Source organism: Nyctereutes procyonoides, unplaced genomic scaffold (assembly GCF_905146905.1).
Source record: "Nyctereutes procyonoides isolate TBG_1078 unplaced genomic scaffold, NYPRO_anot_genome, whole genome shotgun sequence".
NCBI classification, from domain to species: Eukaryota; Metazoa; Chordata; class Mammalia; order Carnivora; family Canidae; genus Nyctereutes; species Nyctereutes procyonoides.
This window is the reverse complement of record NW_026575047.1, coordinates 19,830,615-19,851,030: the sequence shown is the minus strand read 5'-3', so window position 1 is coordinate 19,851,030 and position 20,416 is coordinate 19,830,615. Positions and strand designations below refer to the sequence as shown.

Genomic DNA, 20,416 nt, shown 5'->3' with positions numbered 1-20,416 from the left:
TGGTCAGTAACTAAACTGGCAGATTCAGAAGCTCATACTTGTATATGTACAAACATACATATATCCGCACACAGAATCCTGATTCCATTTAATTAGCCATGTCAAGCTTGCTCATTTCTTAATCATGGGTGAATTTGATGTGGTCATTTTTTAAGAGTTCTGTTTAGTGTAGGGGGTGACCAGAGTTAGATCTTTTGTTTTTTTTTTTTTTTTAAGACCTTTTTAACAGACTTATAATCTTTTGAGGAGGTTTTTTTTTTTTTTTTTTTTTTTTTAATCGCAGTACGAGATAAGATTGGTCTCTTTTCTCCATACAGAAGGAAAGAGAATCACTGGCTATGATTGATAGGAACAGATTTGATCTTTAGAATGAAATGCTGGTGACCTCCTTGGCCAGCCTCTTAAAAAGTTAGTGTCTAGGTTATTACCTGATTTTTTCAAGCAACAGGAAGTTTATGCTCCCCCATCAAGATATGGGTTAGATGGTGGAGTGGTGGAGATCCTTAGGAAAGCCAAAGCGGGGGGTGGGGGGGGGGGGGTGGGGGGGGAGATTATGGAGTTCCTGATGGAAACATTTCTTTTTTTAGATTTTATTTATTTATTCATGAGAGACACAGAGAGAGAAAGAGGCACAGACATAGGCAGAGGGAGAAGCAGGCTCCCTGCAGGGAGCCTGATGTGGGACTAGATCCCGGTCCCTGGGATCAAAACGTGGATGCTTAACCACTGCACCACCCAGATAGCCCCTGGTGGAAACTTGACATAAAATAGTAAGAGATTTTGAGTACTGACCTTTTCCTATACATCATAGACTAGCATCCCCTTCCAAGTAAGTTAATAAACTAAGACATGGATATTGTTTAACCTATAACTTGAAAATTCATGTTGCTTTTGAAAAGGAGGAAAAGGTGGTCTGTGAGAAACATTGTTTTCTGCAGTAACATGCTGTTCATGTTTCTGAATTGAAGTTTTCACTTAGATAACATATTTCTTAGCGATAGGTCTTCCAGAATCCCTGAAAATGACCAGAAGGTGTCTCTTTTGGAAATTATCCTCCCATTATTTTTTTTTTTCTTCCAGGAAGGCAGGCTGTAATTCCAATAGAACATAGGTGATCTCCTAACTGTTGCACAGTTCTCATGTGGTCCATATAAAGGAAACTTGCTAAAAAACATACATACAAAAGTCAAGCAAGTGAGTTAGATTCTCTTTCATTTAGTCAGCTACTAATAGGAACCTGTCACAAAATGACCTCCCACTGCTCAAGGCAATTCCCAAAGGCAGGTTCCTTTTCTTCTTTTTTTTTTCTTTTCCAAAGGCAGGTTCTAAACACAACTATTCTGTTTCTTCACCTGAAAATAGAAGGGAAGTTTTCCTATTACATATTACTTCCTACTATTTGCCTTATGCCATATGGCCTACTGCTACACAGAGTGGGGAAAAGGCCTGTAATTTAATTTGATTCAAATTAATATGACTACAAAGGACCCACACACACAAGAAAGATAGTGGGGCAGGTGCATGAGGGATATAAAGATGAACAGACATGATCCTTGCTCCATAGAGTTTCAGAATAAAAGTTTTAGGGGTGCCTGGCAGGCTCAATCAGTAGAATGTACAACTCTTGGTCTTGGGGTAGTGTGTTCAAGCCCCACATTGGGCATAGAGCTTCCTGAGGGAAAATATGGAAGTTTAAATATTTAGTTAAGAAATATTAACAATAAAACAAGGGTGAGTTAGAACAAGCAACATCATAACTCAAATATTTGATGGCATTTTTGAAAATGCAATAGAAATTAGTAGATCTCTTTTCTCACCTATATCAAGATTTACCAGGGAGTAAACTCATCGCTTTCTTGTCTGGATCTCTTACTCTCCTTTTCTTTTGTTTGATCTCTGACCCAGTTCAATACTAGTGCTAATTCAAATATGAGGCCCACTGCTGGTAAGGACTTATGCAGAAGTAACCCTGAAGTCCTTTACTGTTTATAATTATCAATGTGTAATTGATAATAAGCTAAAGAACTTTCCAAGACTTGTCAGTATTTGGGCTCTACTCATACTTAGCCTCTTGTACAGTCAATCAGGGACTTCATAACAAGGCATTCCTTTAACCAAGATAATACTGAGATCTGTTTCCTGGACCCAAGTGAACATGTGTTTGTAAAAACTAGTTTTCAAAGGGAAAAACTGGTTTACACAGGGAGTTTTTTGGTTAATCCTAAACTGGATGATTTTCCCTTTTAAAATTATTTCAATCATACGGGCAAAAGTCTCATAGAGCCAGTGTTCCTTTGGCAACCTGCTCCTTGGTGGGTTGATATTTGCAAAACAAGGTGACCCTTTTCAAAACTGAAAAAAGGTAGAAAGGGGATGTGGGTTGTGACTCAGCCAATAACAAATGGTAGACAAACGGATGTTTGCCGACAAAAGGATGACTGTCTTCCTAAAAGGAAGAGGTTCGTTCCCACCATGGACAAGGAAAAAAGAGAGCTGTGGGCATCAACAAGATGTGTGTGTCTCTTGGCAGAATAACAGGTCGATGGTGGCATTATGCTTTGTGGGAGGGTATTTGGTGCTCTGGAAAGCAAACAGAACGAATACTCCAAGGTTATGAGGCTGACATCTGTGGCTAACGATGGCATCAAACTCTTAGGCAAATTTCATGGGTGTCAATCAAATGTCAGCTCTGAAGTTTCCAAGAACAAGATACTTCAGTCATTAGACATGCATCACAGTTACGTTGAGTTGAGTTGGAGCCTCATCGGAGGCTTGGTTCAAACAGGTTTTCCCCCAGGTGTGTCCACAGTTGCTGAAGCAGGCCAGAATCGAATATCTGACGTTCCCTTCAGCCATATTTGTGGGGGTCTGTGCTACCCAAAAATAACAGTAATGAACCAACTACACTGTTTCATCAAGAATGGCCAAAACGCAGTGTCTGCAAAATAAGTGAGGTCCTTTCGAAACGAAGTCCAAGATTAGCAAGATACAAGGGGCATCTCAAGCAAAGAATGGAGGGGTGATTGAGAAGTCAGGCTGGCACGAAAGGAGGCCCCACACCCACTGGGTCTTGAAATCTAGGGGTATTGGTAGCTGCTGATTTTTGTTTATTTCCATATGCGCCGTCACCAAATGATTCTTAAGGTCATAAAACATCGTAGTTAGAAGGAACCCTAGAGGTGATGATGATGATGATGATAATAATGACAATTAACATTTCTAGAGCGCTTACATGTGCTCCAGGCACAAAAGAAGTCTTTTACTTACCCTGTTACTCACAGGGCCTCATTTCATTTCTACAAAAATCCTGTAAAGAATGTGTTAGCGTAGCTATTTGGCAACTGAGAAAACTGAAGTATAAAAGAGAATATGTAACTTGCACAGGATCACACAGGCCCCTGGCAAAGCTGGCTCACACGTCTAGGTCTGTCCAATAGCTCCCCAGAGGGCGGAGGGATCCTCAGACAAAGGCACGCTCATTGACCAGAATCCATTGCCTAACCTGAGTCCATAGGAGTTCTCTAACACATGCTTAAGTGAGAATGACAAGGGGATGCATTGAAAATGACAGATCCTACACCCAGAAACAGAAACTATATAGTGCTTACTATGCAAATTATAAAGTGTCCTGGTGGGTACCGTGTTGGCCTCCACTGCCCCTCACTAAGGACCTGGCTACAAGTCTTAATCTGGGTGGTTAGGAGCATCATGTCAGATCTGGATCCCAGACTGTTCTTGTGCCCCTTGAACTGTTTTTGCTCTGGGGCATCTGCTTGTACTTAGGGTTTCAGCCATTTTGAGAACTTAAAAAGAAAAAAAACCCACATTGATGCATAGGTCCCATTCACTGAGACTCTGATTCAGTTGGTCTCAGGAGAAGCCCAACCATCAGTATTTTTTGAAAAATTTGCAGTTAATTGACACTCATGTATGTCCATTGTGGACAAGCACTGGTTTGGACTTGGCTTCTTAACCTGACAAATGGTGGTATATTACCTTCTCTGGAGAAAATAATTTGTGTTCTCCAGTAGCTGTTTTGTTTTTGTTTTTCCTAGGCTCTGTGAGGATGGATGGGGCCTTAAAATCCTTTGCAACCCCAGCTGAGAATGGATCCTCTGTTTATACCACCCCATTATGTGTCCTGTGAACCACACCCATACATCCTCCTTTCAACACTGCTCAGAACATATGGTTTAATAACTTTTAAAAGCCTAAAATCTTATAGACAGACTGCCAGAGGCTATATATGCCATTCATACAGGTTCAAGAACAAGGGAGCATTTTTGTCTTATGACAACTTCTGTCTATATACGGTAATCACTTAAAATACAAACATATATACATATGCTTTTTTTTTAGTTCCATTTTATGTTTGAAGGATATTCTCAAAAATCTCATCTGACCCTTAATGAGACAATAAGAAAAGGTTAAGTGACTAGTACCTTAATTCTTTTTTTTTTTTTTTAAGAGAGGGAGAGTGCATACGTGGACGTGCAAGATGCAAGTGGGGGTGAGAAGGACGGAAATGGAGGGAGGGAGAGAATCTTAAGCAGATTGCATGCCCAGCATGGAGCCCAACCTAGGGCTCGATTCCAGGACCCTGAGACCATGACCTGAGCCGAAATCAAGAATGCCCAGGTGCCCCTAGACCAGTACCATGAGTCTAAAGTGAGGAAATCAAATCTGGAGTTGGAGACAAGGCTCACTGAAATGGCCAGGCCTAGAACTCAGGTCCCTTGATGCGAATGGTCTTTTCCCTGCATCATGCTGCCTCACTTAAAACTTTCTTCTGTCTCCTTTCCTCTTCATTCATACTCCCACCTTTCTAGGTCTGGTCATATCTGTATTCCTGAATTACTGCAATAGCCATGAAAAGATAAAAACAAACCTGGGAGAAACTACATCAAAATGCCAACAGTGGTTGAGTTTGAACAGGAGAGGCCTGTTTTTGTGTGATATATACTTTTTTTTAAAAAAAAAATAAACAATTATTACTTTCCTAAAGGAAAACCAAAACCATTAGAAGAATAGCCTTCTTTCCAGTCTCTGAACGTATATATTCATTATGCAACCAGTTCTCTGGCTTGATTTCCCTTCCTAAAACAGGTTTTATTCCAGTCATTATCCTGCTTAAACCTTCTGGGGCACTCTTGAGAAAAGTCCAAACTCCTGGAATCCAAAGCTCTCCATGTCTAGCTCCACCCTCTACCTGTTCCCCTTATCTCCCAACACACCCAACACAATCCTCCCTTTCTGCTGGGCCAGCATCCTCCTTGCCCGAGAGCCAGGAGAACTCTGTCCATTTCCTCTGGTTCTGCTGTTCTGCTCTGTCCTTTCCTCTTTACCTGTCCAAATCTATCTTTCTAGGCTCGGCTCGAGAACTTCCTCCTCCAGCTCACCTTTGTCACCATGTGAGTATCAGGAGTGGCGGCACATAGGTTTCATTACCTATTACCAGGTGCAGGCAGTTGAAAATATGTTGCACAGAGTATCCTGAGAGTTAATGTTTGCTCACAGGGAAAGTTTTATCATCAGTTGTAGTTCCTGTCATAGACATAGCAGGGAAAAAGTGACAAAATGTATGTTACATATCTTCCATCCAGACCTGGAACCTTTCTTTTAGATCTATGATGTCCAGTAGAGCAGCCACTAGCCATACATGGCTATTTAAATTTAGATAAATTAAAATTAAATACAATAAAAGTTCACTTTCTAAGTCATAAACCCACATTTTAAGTGCTCAATAGCCACATGTGGCTACTGGCTGTCATATTGAACAGCAGATGTTTTACCCATATAGTTATGTAATAATTTAAGACAATAATATTTGTTTCCTGTGTTGTTTTCTCAGGGAGGCCAAAAGCCTTTTATAGGAAGATATCTTCTCTTTTTTGTATCCCTAGGGCACCTAGCCAGTGCTGGGCACATTGGAAATACACTGTATTTGTTGAGTTAGTATTTAGTACTGATTTGGCAATGTGCAGTAAAGTAGAACAATAAAAGAGAACTGATTTGGAAATCAAGAGTTTGTGGCTGTAGTTCTGACAATTAGTATGGGATTTGGAATATCTCATTTAACTGAAGTAGGTCCGTTTCCTCAAGGACACGCAGTTAAAGTCTAGGCTATACCAGAAGATTTTTTCAGGCTTGCAGTTTTGTGATACATATGGAGAGTTCACTTTTTAAAAAGTTTTTAAAAAGATTTGAGAGAGAGAGAGCAAGAGAGCGTGCATGTGTGCACATGCATGTGCATGATTGCAAGTAGGGGGAGGGGCACAGGGAGAGAACCTTCAAGCAGACTCCTTGTTGGGCTTAGAGCCCAGTGTGAGCCTCGATCTCAGGACCCCTGACATCATGACCCTGAGCTGAAACCAAGAGTCGGGCACTTAACCGACTGAGCCACCCAGGTGCCCCTGGAGTGTTCACTTTTAAGCAAAATGTGTATATACCCACACGCATGCAAAGAATGAAAACTTTTAAAATACTCTGATTTTAAAACTTGTGTATCTCATTTTGCAAATATATAAGACTAGCATTTCAGGATTTAATTCCCTGCCAGAGCTACAGCTAAATTATTTTTTTTTAAAGATTTATTTATTTATTTATTTATTTATTTATTTATTTATTTATTCATGAGAGACACAGAGAGAGAGAGGCAGAGACACAGGCAGAGGGAGAAGCAGGCTCCATGCAAGGAGCCTGACGTGGGATTCGATCCCGGGGCTCCAGGATCACACCCTGGGCTGAAGGCGGCGCTAAACCACCGGACCACTGGAGCTGCCCTAAATTCTTTTTTTGAAGGGAATCACAGCAAAGGCGAGATGACCTTGTAAGTAGAGAATGTCAGATGTGGGCAAGTGGGACAGAGAAGGAGATAGCCTTTGTCAGCAAGACAGGGACAGACATCTACATTCTGACATGTTTGACACTGTATTCGTCCAAACTGTATGCAGGCGTCACCCTTTGACCCCGCCGGCCCTTTGCTGTTGCTCGGAGTGAGGAACCAGCCAGCTGGCCTGCTCCTCTGTCTGTTTTTATATGTTTTGTATGTAGCTAAGAATGGTTTTGTTTGTAGCTGAGGATGGTTTTTACATTTTAAAGAAGAGAGAGAAAGAGAAGGAGGGAAACATGTCTGTTAGACACTGTATGACCTGCAAAACCTAAAATATTTACTATCTGGCCACACTAATGACTAGTGACCACATACAGTTCCCGCACTTTTCAAGACAAATCGCTTTCTGAAATGTCATAGGGCCTGTGTCTCAAACAAAATGGGAAAAAAAACCTTCATGTTCTCTGTGCTTTCGAGAACCCGGAAGACGGGAAAGGCCGCCAGGCTGGGGCACAGTGGGCGGGCCACACAGCTCTGTCACCTTTGTGTCTGAAGCAGGCAGGACCCTTGGCTCCATTGTGACGGTAGAAAAGCTAGTCCTCAAGCCTGAGACTGTGTGTTCCTGTCCTTAGTTCAGAAAGTTGATGAGTCATCGTTTCTGGCTGGGTCCTTGACATTCAGCATTCAGAGAGTGAATTCTGAAGGCCCCTGGAAGAGGAAAGCTTTCGAGAATCCTCCACCTCCTGCCCTTATCTAGGGAGAGAGCCCAGGCTTGCCTCTCAGTTTATTCTTTCTCTCTCACCCCTTGCCCTTTCAGGGCTTGGGGGATCTAGATTGAGTGAGCAGATAAAGGGGCCAAGCCCAGGAGGCCGACGCAGCCAGCAGGGTTTTGGGCAGGGCTGGGCCAGTGTCTGCACTCAGACAGCAGCCCTGCCAGGTGGACCCAAGGCGAACTGCGAAGTGGAGGGTTTTAGAAGTAAAACATTGACCTTTTTCCCTTGGATGACCCGTGGCCTTGGGCCTCCCCAAACCTTCTTCCCACCTAGGCCTGTTCTCTAGACTTTCACCCAAGTCTTGGTTTCTAAAAATGCACTTCTTAATTATCTAACACTCCTGTTTAGATATTTTTCCTTTTTTGATCTACCCTTTTTTTTCTCCTCCCTATTCCCTGGGCTCATTGTCAGAGTCCTATCACCATTGGCTTCTGTATACACAACTGCCCCTAGTTTAATCCAGTTTGCCTCACATCTAATAAAAATCCAAATTTACAAAACAAAAAAGATTTGAAACGTAAATCTTCCCTTTGTTAAAGAAATTTCCCCCATATGAAAGACTGGTATCTCTCCCTCCCTTTATGTTTACCACTTTGGACACTACCTTATAGCCATGGGTGATTGGGGGGAGGGCCTCCAGTTGACTGCAGGCAAATTCACTTTCTATTTGCAGATCATGTGGCACAGTGAGTGTATACTCTTGCCCCATGCTGGATCATAAAAAAATTTACTTTCCCTAGTTTGTTTACTGTTGAGCTTGAGCTCATTAAATATATCCAGTGGCCTGGGTCATGATCGTACAAAAAACAGGACCTTGGCTTGCTTACAACAGTGGTTGCATTTGCTTCAGTTGGTACAGATTCATTTGGAGAAATTCCCAGTTTATTCTCAAGGATGATTCTAGCTCAGCACCAAATCCCAGTGGCTTCCAATTAATAGTGATGAGCAGCGCCAGTGTGCCATAGCTGCATTCTAGAATTCCTAGCCTGGAACAGCACTGCTGTCGTGCCCAGGGGAGGATCTATCAGAGAAGTTGGCTCTGGGTCAAAATACTGATGCCCAGTTCTGGATAGAACTCTTTGACACACAGCCTTGGGTTTCACCATTGCTCTGATAACAGAACACACAACTGCGTGAGAGCTGTGTGTATATGTGTGTGTATGAGGAAGAGAGAGCAAGAGAGAGAGAGAGAGAGAAGAGAAGCATCAGAGATTGGATTGCGAATAAATAAAAAAACATCGTCTTTGGGAATCTCCCATTATTCAGAATTCAATTTAAGCCTAATAGTTACAAGCTGAGATTTTGGCAACTGAGTGGGTGGGTTCCAGGCTTGCATTCCACCAGTAATTAGCTTCATCTGACTTCTTTGGGTTTCTGTTTCCTCATTTGTAAAACAGAGATTGTAAGAGTACATGCCACATAGGGTGGGGCGGGGGCAGGGGGAGACTGAAGAAGTAGTCTATGTCAAGAAATTAGCACCGGGTTTTGTATACAGTGGATGCCTAATAAATGTTAGCGTTTCAGCACAAATGTGAGGGGTGTGGTCTGGTGCAGTGTTTCTTAAACTTCTGGGGCTCCATATGACTTAACAGGCAAAGAAAAGGGGCACCTGGGTGGCTTGGTCAGTTGGGTGTCGGCCTTCAGCTCAGGTCATGATCCCAAGATCCTGGGATCGAGTTCTGTGTTAGGCTCTCTGCTCAGTGGGGAGTCTGCTTCTTCCTCTCCCTCTCCCCCCACTCATTCTCATTCTCTCTCTTTCAATTTCTCTCTCGAATAAATAAGATCTTAAGAAAAAACAGGCAAAGAAAATTTAAAAAATGCACAGATAACTTCAGATAAAGTTCAGGTAAGCAATAAGTAATTTTTTAAGTATGAGTATATCCCAAATATTTCACGGATACTGTTACTAAATTATCATTTCTTATTTATCTGAAACTCAAACTTAACTGGATGCCCTGCATTTTCATTTGCTAAATCGGGGGCAACCCTGTCTTTGCATTCTTAAAAATTATTAGGGAACCCAAAGTACTCTTGCTTATGTGGATTGTACCTGTTGCTATTGAGCATGTTAGAAATTCAAACTGATAAATTAAAAATATTTAATTCCTTCAAAAATAGCAGTAGTGAACTCTTGTGTTAAAAACATAACATTTTTATAAAAAAGCTATTTCCAAAAACAAGTAAATGGTGAGAAGAGTACATTGTTTTTGCAAATATCTTTCATGACTGGTTTGATAGAAATGAGCTATATTTTTATATTTGATTCTGTCTTCAATCTATTGATATGTTATTTTCACAAAATTATATCCAGAAAATTCAGCCTCACAAAGATATGTAGTTGGGAAAGGGAAGAGTATTTTAGTTGCCTTTTCAGATAATCATAAACATTCTTCTTTGATAGAAAATCCATATTCTCAAGAAGAGGTAGTTTGTTAAAAGTTAGGTGCAGTATATGGAATCTGAAACAGTATCAATGAACTTTCCTTACTCTATAACATGAAAATCCACTGGTTTATTTCATACATTGAATGGCTCTTTTACCCATGCATGATTCTGTAACATTATGAATTGGTCATTTGGAAAATATTGGTTTACTGGGTTGTGAAGATCTCCTAAATATTGACACATTTTGTTATATGATACTTAAAAAAAAAATCACATTTGTTAACATCACAACTAATCTCATCAGAAAAGCCTTTAGTTATTGGCAAGCCGTCAAATGAATGGTGGCAAGTGCAGTTTCTCCAACATTTTAACTTTTGACTTGAAAGCTGGAAGTTTATCATTGGAAACAAATACTATCAATTATGTTCTTTGAAGTGACAGGCACACTTCATTCATTTTCCAGAAAATGTCTGCCAAATATCCAAGTCTGAATAACCATGGTTTTGTCTATCAGTCATTCATTCAGGTAAAAGTGGTGTTCTATGACAAAGACAGCTTTAATTCATCCACTCTGAGGCCCACAAAAGTGATTTTCCTTGAGACTATCATCATAATTTGGCATGGAGCGAGAGAGCTTTGTGCGTACTTCCCGTTTCATCACACAGACTATTACAAAGATATATACTTAGGAGTCAAGGTAGAATAAAATTAATATATTCTTGCATCGTCAAGTAGATTCTTGAGGAAAATGGGCTCTAAAAAAAACAAAACAAAGCAAGCTTTGGAGTGCCTGGTGGTGAAAATACTGTGATTACTAGTACACATTGTTGCCCCTTCCTTATCTTACGCTGCTGTACCCACCACTGCCTTTACATCTTTAGGGCAAATGTCAACTCCTTGAAAAAGGTAAAAATATTAGAATTATTATGAAAATAGTTATGACCTTATAGACTTCTTATTTATTCATTTTAAGATTTATTTATTTATTTGAGAGAGAGATTGAGAATGAGTGGGAGGAGCAGAGGGTGAGGGAGAGAGGATCCCAAGCAGACTATGCACTGAGCACAGAGCCCTATGCAGGGCTGGATCCCACAACCCCGAGACCACGACCTGAGCTGAAACCACGAGATGGACGCTCAACTGACTGCACCATCCAGGCGCCCCTGACCCTATAGATTTCTGAAAAGGTCTTGGTCCTTCAGAGGGCCCAGGGACCTCAATTGGAGAACTGCTGGTCTAGTGGATGATGTCTCAGTGAAAGACCATGTTGGGCAGAGAAGATTCATCGTGTATTCTTCTGACCTGTTCCAGCCTCTCCTTCCTTGGGCAACTTGGGAAAACATCAGGGGCTATTGGGATACCTTGCTTGAGATCTGAGTTTAAGCTGGATTGGGTGATGAGGAATTTCTGAGCCACACTTGGAAGGTTCTTTGAAGCCACCTTCCAGAAAACTGAAAGAGCATGGGTGATTCAGGGAGAATGCCAAGGCCCTTGGCAGATTCTGGGAGTCTTAGCAGCTCCAAATAAAACCTTCACCTTCTGCTGCTTCCTTCTCTCTTATCGCCTAGATTCCAAGGGAACTCAAAAATCCCTTCCAGAGTCTGGAACCATCCTGCAGGATAAATATATGTGAGACTCAAGGATATCTAAGCTAGAAGGGGGTCCTCTAGAACTGCTTGGGACAGTTCCAGGGTAATAGAGTAGCATTTGCCTAGAGTTTGATTATTCTGCCCTGTTGGAACTTTGCAGTTATAAATTTCAGGGGCAGAGGGGGCACCTGGGTGGCTCAGTGGTTGAGCGTCTGCCTTTGGCTCGGGTCATGATCCTGGGTCCTGGGATTGAGTCCCGCATTGGGTTGCCCGCATGGAGCCTGCTTCTCCCTCTGCCTGTGTCTCTGCCTCTCTGTGTGTCTCTCATGAATAAATAAATAATATCTTTGAAAAAAAATTTCAGGGGTATACCTGGACACTGGCATAAACAATAGAGCAAAAACTTGACTTAGAAGTATATAGCTAGAAATGGGGAAATGTTTTATAAAACATTTATATTGTACAGAAAGCACGAGTCTTAGGGGCACAGAATTTGGTCTCTGAGCAGTATGAAATATATTATTTGAATACAATAGCACACCAAATGCTCTCCATATTGCACAGGGAATTTTAACACAGCCTGCAGTGTTTAAAGTCAAATATCAGATTTGCAGCCCCAGAAGAAATGAATATAAATGGCCTCCCAGAAGTGGGACAGTCCATACTGTCTATTTGGTTAAGGTTTTGTGGTCAAACGAGGGCCCCTATATTAGAGTTTGTCAATAGATTTTAAAAGTGAACAGGACAGATTGTCTTTGGGATAAGAAGAGGAGGTGGAGGGAGGAGGGCAGGGAGGCCAAGGAAAAGAAGAGTAGAAGAACAGGGTCAAGCAGGTTCTGAGCACAGAGTGGCAAAAATCACCCGCAGGTGGCTCTTGATTGGGGCACTAGTCGTGTCCTTGGAGTGAGTAGGCTGCAGAGTGGCTCTGGCACAAGGACAGCTCAGGCAAAGAGCAAGGATGGAGACCTGCTCTGATTTTCAGTTCTGTCACTATCAGCTGCCTGCCCATGGGCAGTCTCTCTGAACCTGTCTCTTCCTGTCTGATTACAGTAAATGAGGTAACATATGTTGAGTACCTGGTAATTGCAGACATTTAGTAAATGATGCTTGTTTCAGGGCACAATTTGATGGTTAGCTTATTTGCTATCTCATCTTTATAACACACTTTTCTTATCCTTATTTGAGTACAGCCCCCCCCCCACCACACACACACACACACACACACACACACACACACACACACACACACAGACAAACCAAAATGCAGAGCAACTGTGTCAAAACCCCAAACTCCGGCCTCCGCTTATACCTAAAGTGTACTCCACTAAGGCGCTGCCTTAGATTCAGATACTACATCCTCACATTTTTTTTTTCATCAAAATTCTAATATGTTCCTTAATCCTAAGCCCTGGACCCCATGCATGGGAGGCAGAGGTGGGTGCTCTGCTGGTCCAGAAAGCAGTTGACATATACACAAATAGTGAGGTGCAGGATAGCATGAGCTACATGACCCAAAAGGAGAACTAGTGAGGAAAGTCTCCTAGGAAGTGAATAACTATCCTCCAGGCTTACAGGTTTGTCAGTTTGGAGATCTGCTCCTGTTGGGTTTGCCTAAAGAAAGGCATACAGGGGTAGCAGTAGTCAGAAGTGGGTTGTAGGGATTCAGTGACATAGACCCTAAAAACAATAAGGGGTTGACCAGCCAGGAGGGAAGAAGGAAGGAGATGAGGAGATGAGTGATCCAAAAGGAAAATGTGCACAATTGGCAGGGAGAATTGACTAGGTGGGGACTTTGGGGTACTGAAAGGGGCATTCGCAGCTGGGGCGTTGGCCCACACTGGAGTGGCAGCAGGGAAGCCCTGGCCTGTGGGGACACTGAGCTGTAGGGCCCCATCAGCAGTTGGCCTGAGACCAATCTAATCTCTGAATCTCAGGGCTCTTGTCAGTAGAATCTGGATGATAGGGGTACCTGGTTGGCTCAGTGGTTGAGCGTCTGCCTTTGACTCAGGTTGTGATCCCAGGGTCCTGGGATTGAGTCCCACATCAAGCTCCCTGTGAGGAGTCTTCTCCCTCTGCCAGTGTTTCTGCCTCTCTCTCTCTCTGTGTGTCTCTCATGAATAAATAAAATCTTAAAAAAAAAATTTCTCAGTGATAAAAACATCTGACTTCCCTCCCTCATCAGGGTGTTTGATATGACACATAAAATAATAGAAAAAATAGGATGAGAGGGTAATTCCTCTCTACCACATCCCCATCCTTTTGCTCAGGGAGGCAAGGCAGAAAGGGAAGAGGGGCAGGGGAGAGAGAAAATGAAAAAAAAAAAAAAAAAAAAAGCAAGAGAAGGAAAGGGAAGGTGAGGCCAAGATGAAGCTTTATAAGGCGGTAGCTGGTTGTGCCCAAGGGCAGGTAGATTCATGATGAGGGGAAAGCTGAAAACAGTTCAGGCCTCAAGGTTGCCCCTGGGAGGCAGATAAACCACCATTTAGGATACCCACCCGAGGTAGATTAGCCAGTTAGACCAAAGGGAAGTGAAGTCAGTTGTCCTTAGACATAGCACCAACTGGAGGCATCTGTATTATGGGGAAACCGAAAATAAAATGGGACCTATATACTGAAGGTCAAGGGACCAAAAAAATTGCAACAACCCTGAAGATTTGAAAACCTTAAGTTTTGAAAATGTAAAGAACTGCTCTTGGCCATTGTTTAGGTTCTGATTGGGACAGCTGTCAGTTCTTTGGGGTATCTTCGCAGGTTCTAGATGTTTTTATGATAGAGATGAAGACACAGGCTCCAAGAAGTTAAGTGATTTACTCGAGGTTACACAGCTGGTGTGTAGAAAGCCATGATCACAGTCCTAGGCTCGATTTTCTTTCTGCCCCACTAGACAACCTAAAAGTATGAAATGCAGAACTCTGAGTATTCCTCAGAGTCCCTGGGGCCAGGGGCTGGGGTAAGAGAATGGGTTTTCTTATTTGCCTACCCTGGCTGTGTGTGGGACTTCGGAGCCGAAGTCAATTCTTTCTGCTCCTCTGGACGGCCTTGCTTGGTCTCCTTTTAGCGAGGAGGCTTGATAGTTGCTCAGTGATTTTACTGTCTCCTTTCTCAGACTGTCCCACTCAGAGCTCCGGGAGCAGGTAGGTAGGTGTGTGCTGCCCCCATGGGCCTCGGACTCCAGCAACCTCCGTGTGTAGTTTTCCTAAAACCAGGCAGCTGATCCCTGAGCACCTCCTCTTGCTCGTGTTAACCCTGGTGGTACCAAGAGGCACCTGACTTTCTGGGTATGCTAATAATTCAGTGCCAGCAAGTTCCTGTTATCCTCTGGTTGTAATTGTTAACTTGAATGGAATGCAAAACTTCTGGTTTGGAGCAGAGTTGGGTTTTAACTGTGAATTACTTGAGGAATATAGCAAATGGGGAGTACATCTTGTTTATTGTGCAAGGTGGCCTCGAAAAGCTTTTTCAGGTTGTATTTTCTGTAATAAGTAGAAATAGGTGGTAAATGTGAAGTTGCTACTGTGTCTGTCTCCAAGCTCACTGGTGAACTCTACCCTTTATTAGCTCTTGCCTTTGACACTTTTTTGGTTTAGCAAGCCAAGACTTGCTGGGGGATTAGAACAATGGCTTATCATAATGCCGCTCCAACACACACGCACACAACTTGTAATGCTTCTGGTGTCAAGGTTTAGTTCTGCAAGCCCTTCCTGCCAGCCTACCCCTGCCCCTCACAAGTTTGGAATTTCTTTTCCGCCTTAAGGGGAAGTGTAGAAATAGAGCCTGCCTGTTCATTTGCATTATTGTACATCACACGATATCTTTGCAACCATTATATTGTGTTCTCTCAATGGTGTTTGCTCTGAGGGTGGGACACAAGGCTGTTTAGTGTCTCGTAAAACATTTACCAAAAGCACTGAGCCATGGTTTTGAAGGGCATTCCGTTGCCAGAGTGTGGGAGGAGAGCGAGCAGGGAAAGGAGAGCTCCAGGTGTTTGGCAGGTACTTGTTTCATACTTTCGTATTTATAAATATTTAAGATTTCGGATTACATACGATCTGGGTTGCTTTTGGCCAAACGGGCAGGAGTTGGGGAGGGGGGGAAGAGACAAAAATAATTCTTTTGCAAACTGTTTCTTGGTGGCCCAGAGACCCCGGAAAATTGTAATCTTCCCTCTCGGTCAAGCATTGTTTTCGGTTTTACTAGAGGGACTGGGGTGTCGTGGAGAGCGGGGTAGTACCTTCCCGGGCTTGAGGTTTTCCAGCAGCATGAATCAGATGTTAGCGTTTGCTTTAGCAAAGAATTCGGAACCAGGTGTGGTGTTTCTAAGAGGCGACCTGTAACCTTGTGATTTGCACTTCTGTGTGCCCCGTGACTCATGCCATTAAAAGCTTTTGCTAAATGGTGGTTCTGGTTTCATGAAAATACTTTTAAGCTTTCTTTCCTCCCCACCTTTTCTGTTAAATTTTGACAAGATACCAAAGTAAAAGTCAGCTTCAAAGACTGCTTCTTATCCTCAAATCTGTGTTTTTAGAACAAGGTCACTAGGAGTGACTATATACTGTTCATAGACCATTTTTGGAAAACTAATGACTAAGTACTTCTTGGAAATACTAAGTATTTATATTCTAGCGTGTCCCCCCTTTGGTTAAAAAAAAAATCCATACATATTATAAAACTAGAGCCTTAATTGAATATTTCACATTTGATCAATTGTGGTAATGGTATCCTGGACACAGGTACCTGCAACCATGTTATAGTGACAAAACCCCAGACAATAAATAGGAGAAATCTAGAAAAAGATTAGCTCTGAAAGGTTTCTGTAATGCCCAGTTCTTGGGGAAAGGAATCACAGTATAATATCTGCAATTTAACAAACATGGGATCTTTGGACTGTCTTCATACTATCGTCTCCCACTACGTGGATAGACAGCACTAAAGTGAAAATCCCATTGATTATGAAACAATGTGATTTGTGGACATTTTTGCCCAGTGACATTGGCAGCAAGAAGCCAACAGTCTTTCTTCTTACAAGTTCCCAGTCATTGCAAAATGGCTGGAAGAAATGATTGTTTCACAATTAGAGGGAACTTCCTTCATGGAGAAAATTTCACTGTGGCTTTGTGTATTTAGGCAAATAGGACTAAATCTAACAGCCACAGAGGCCAAAAGACCTCGAGTTCACCCGAGGGATAGCAGATTTGATTATTTGTGTGTGCCTATCAGAAAATTGGGTTTAGCGGCGAGTTGTTATATTCCCCTGATGGCTGAAAGTTAATGTAACTTTCGGCAAGTGGATTCACTTTTTCATACCCACTCTTTTAAGATTCCGAAACAGAGGGAAGAGTACTCGCTTTCTGCTTTCCTGGCCCATAGTTGCACTTAGATGCTTAAGAGTCTGTGAAACTTCACCATCTGTGATGCCACATAAATCCAAATCCTAACCAGTGAAGGAGCTCATGCATCAATTCCACCATTTCTAAACTACACTGGGGAAGTTTTAGGTTTGAAATCTTATCAGATGAACTGACAGACTCTGGGAAAAAGTCTAAAAATGTACCATTTCCAGATACTTGTCATTCCTTGTTTCCCTTTATTTCATTGGGAAAATCCTTATTTGGTATAGTTCCTTTGTTTAGCTTTTTCAAATTCCGAGTCCCAAAGATCTACATGAATTTTTTTTTAAATATTTTATTTATTTGAGAGAGAGCGAGAGAGAGAGCACGAGCAGAGAGGGAGAAGCAGGTTCCCCACTGAGCAGGGAGCCTGACATGGGGCTTGATCCCAGGACCCTGGGATCATGACCTGAGCCGAAGGCAGACGCTTAAGCAACCGAGCCTCCCAGGTGCCCCATCTCTGTCATTCTATTTATTTTATTTTATTTTTTAATTTTTATCTCTGTAATTTTAAACTTTACTGCTATTACATGAGATATGATAATAGTGTTTCTAGATCAGGTTGGGTTTAAAAGGTATATCATTCTGTGGTCTCTTCACAAAGGGTATTATCATCTGTTCCTGCTGTCCTATAGCATGTAAGTTCTTGATTTGTCATATGCCATGAAGGTGGACTTCAGGGACAAGCATAGGCCCCAAATTAGGTGGCAGTTTGCAGCCTCCAATAAAGCCCAAGGAGTTGGGGTTGCTTTCACTTGCTTGAACAGAGCTGTCACACAGAAGTGTGCATGGGTGACAACTGCCTATCCAGATGATTTTGGGTGACAATACCAGAAAAGTCACATTCAAAGGACCTGGGGGTCAGAGCTCTGCAGGCAAGCTAGAGGAATCATCATAAAGATTTGGGCTACGTTGGGCTGGTTTTGTTTTGGTAGCATGAAATGAAAACTACGAATAGGTTAGTTGAGCAATGAGTAAAAATTCTTCACTAGTCTAGTAACTTGGTGTTCTGACCTCCTAAATTATTACCTGTACTTCCCTCTTTCTGATTGTCATCACATTTATTTTATACTTGACTCCTCTGCTAAAACGTAAGTCCCCTTAGGTCATAGGTCATGAATGTCTTTTTCACTACCATTCTCTCCAGTGCTTAGTACATACAAGGCATTCAAAAACATAAGTACTGACTATATGAATAAATGCATGAATGAAAGCAAACGAGAAGGACTGGGGGTCCTCAGAGACAGGCGGGTGATGACAGTAAGAAATAGCCCCAGATAACACGGAAGAGGCAAAATCTACTGTCATCAGTATAGAAGCTATGACCTCTGAAGTTATTACTCTGTCTCAGCCCACCTTGACCAGGTAAGTTTCTCAGGATAACCTTGGTTCACCAGGAGGAAGGTGCTCAGTCATGTCTACTTAAAATGATAGTGAGGACTACAGATCATTTTATAAAGATTTTTATCCAAGAAAGTACTAGTTTTCTGATGTAAGTGGATAAATGCAATTATTTGGAAAATTTCGTATTTGAGTAATTCTTTATTCTACAATTGCAAGGTACCAGTGAATACATTTATCACCCATGGAAATGTAAAAAGAGCCTAGAAGAATGCACAAGAGAGAAACTTTCCATGTGATAAGATTAAAGTCCAATAAATGCTTTGAAAAGTATGATTTTTTTAGGGGCACCTGGCTGGCTGAGTCAGTGGAGTATGCAACTCTTGATCTTGTGGTTATGGACTTGAGTCACATGTTGGGTGTAGAGATAAATAAAATCTTTAAAAAATATTATTTTAAACATAATTACTGAGGTATGACAAAGGCAGTAAAATGCACAACTCTTAGAGCTTGATGAGCTTTTACATAAATGTGCACTCAGATCAAGGTACAGAACATTTTCAGTGTCCTAGAAGGTGCCTTGTGCTTCCCCTCTGTCACCCCATGGCTCAAGATAACCATTATTTTAACTTCTTTTACCATAGATGAGCTTCGGCTGTTCTTGAACTTCATAAAAATGGAATCATACGTGCTCTTTTGTATCTGGCATCTTTCATTCAATATTATGCCTGTGGCATTTGCCCACATTGTTTCACGTAACTGGACTCTATTTCCTCATTGCTGCATAATATTCTGTTGTAAGAACAGACCACCATTTCATGCATTTGGGGAGGGGATTAAAAACATGGCTATATGGACTGAAAATCATTCCTAGTTAGTGCCAGAGCTTTCAAGTGATCTCAGAAAGGGTGGAGTGGAAATGTTATCACCTAAAAGAGGTGGAGAGAGAAAAGTCTGTTTCTGGGAGTATGTTTACTAAGTGCTCTGCATGGACTGTTTACTTAACTGAATCCATCAGTTGGTCTGAACTAAACACTTAAATTGTAGATTATTTTGGGGGCAACCCTGTCCTGGCAAAGACTGCGCCAGATGTGCCACCTTGTTACTCAGCTTTTATGCAAACAGCGCAGGGTGCGTATCTCCTGTTGGAAAGCTAGCCATTGACCAGACTTCTCTTAAGTCATTTTCTCTCTGTTTCCTCCTCAACGTTTGTTTTGCTTTGAAAAAGGGCACACTTGTGTATTTTTCATTCTCACCTTTACTTATGAATAAATTTTTTTTGCGTACGAATAGTTTTTATTTTCAGATGTACATGGTACATTCTAAAATCTGAAGATAGCAACTTTTGAGGGTTTTTTTTTTAAAGCTCATGTTTTAATATTTATGCATGAAGAAATATTCAGTCACCATAAGAAAGGTAGGTGAATTTCAAGTCAGACTTGCTGAGAAATTTCCTGGGAGACAAAGGTCATGTCTTTCGAAATGGGGTTGGAAGTGCTTTACATTCTAACTCACACAGGGCTCTCTACATGCTGATCCTATGGGTGTCAAAGCCTCTGACTCAACTGAATATCTTAGAGATGAATACAGTTTCTCAATTTCCTATTCTACAAATATATGCATTCACAAATATTTCATTCTTATCAAAAGTTACTGGAGACTACTCAGAATGTCTTTCACTTAGAATAGCAAAAGGAGGCATACACCCTTAATTTTTTTTTCCAGTTGTGGATGAAAATGCTTATGTTTTGGCTTTTTTCTTAAAAGATTTAATTTATTTATTTGAAAGAGAGGGAGAGAGTAAGCGTACAAGCAGGGGGAGGGGCACAGGGAGAGGGAGAAGCAAACTCCCTGCTGAGCAGGGAGCCCAGTGTGAGACTCCAACCCAGGAGCTGAGATCCTGACCTGAGCTGAAGGCAGATCCTGAACTCTGAACTGATCGAGCCACTCAGGTGCCCCAAAAGCCATTATGTTCTTAACTTTGCATTACTATGATAGGTGGTTCAGTGCAGTCACGCCATCATTTCGGCAAGCACCCTTGCCCAAGGGCAGACAAAGAAACACTCTGAGTTAAACACTCTCAGTTAAAATTCTAAGTCACGGGATCCC

General features: G+C 41.9%; 1 protein-coding gene and 1 long non-coding RNA gene across 6 annotated transcripts in view; one reads left to right on the top strand and one right to left on the bottom strand.

Moving 5' to 3' along the window:
• RBM47 (RNA binding motif protein 47) overlaps nucleotides 1–20,416 on the top strand; it is a 151,438-nt gene that overhangs the window by 67,391 nt on the left and 63,631 nt on the right. Inside the window, exon 1 of one of the 5 annotated variants that reach the window (XM_055326754.1) lies at nucleotides 15,450–15,571. The exons of the other annotated variants lie outside the window; for them this stretch is intronic. The gene's annotated coding sequence lies outside the window, so the exon portion shown is untranslated. Of the gene's footprint in view, nucleotides 1–15,449; nucleotides 15,572–20,416 lie in introns of those variants that run through there. 5 annotated transcript variants of the gene reach the window in all.
• Nucleotides 639–14,726, bottom strand: LOC129510523 (uncharacterized). Its single transcript, XR_008664611.1, has 3 exons — nucleotides 14,560–14,726; nucleotides 5,400–5,544; nucleotides 639–1,352 (listed from the first exon to the last, which is right to left on the bottom strand). It is a non-coding gene; the product is annotated as an uncharacterized LOC129510523 (long non-coding RNA).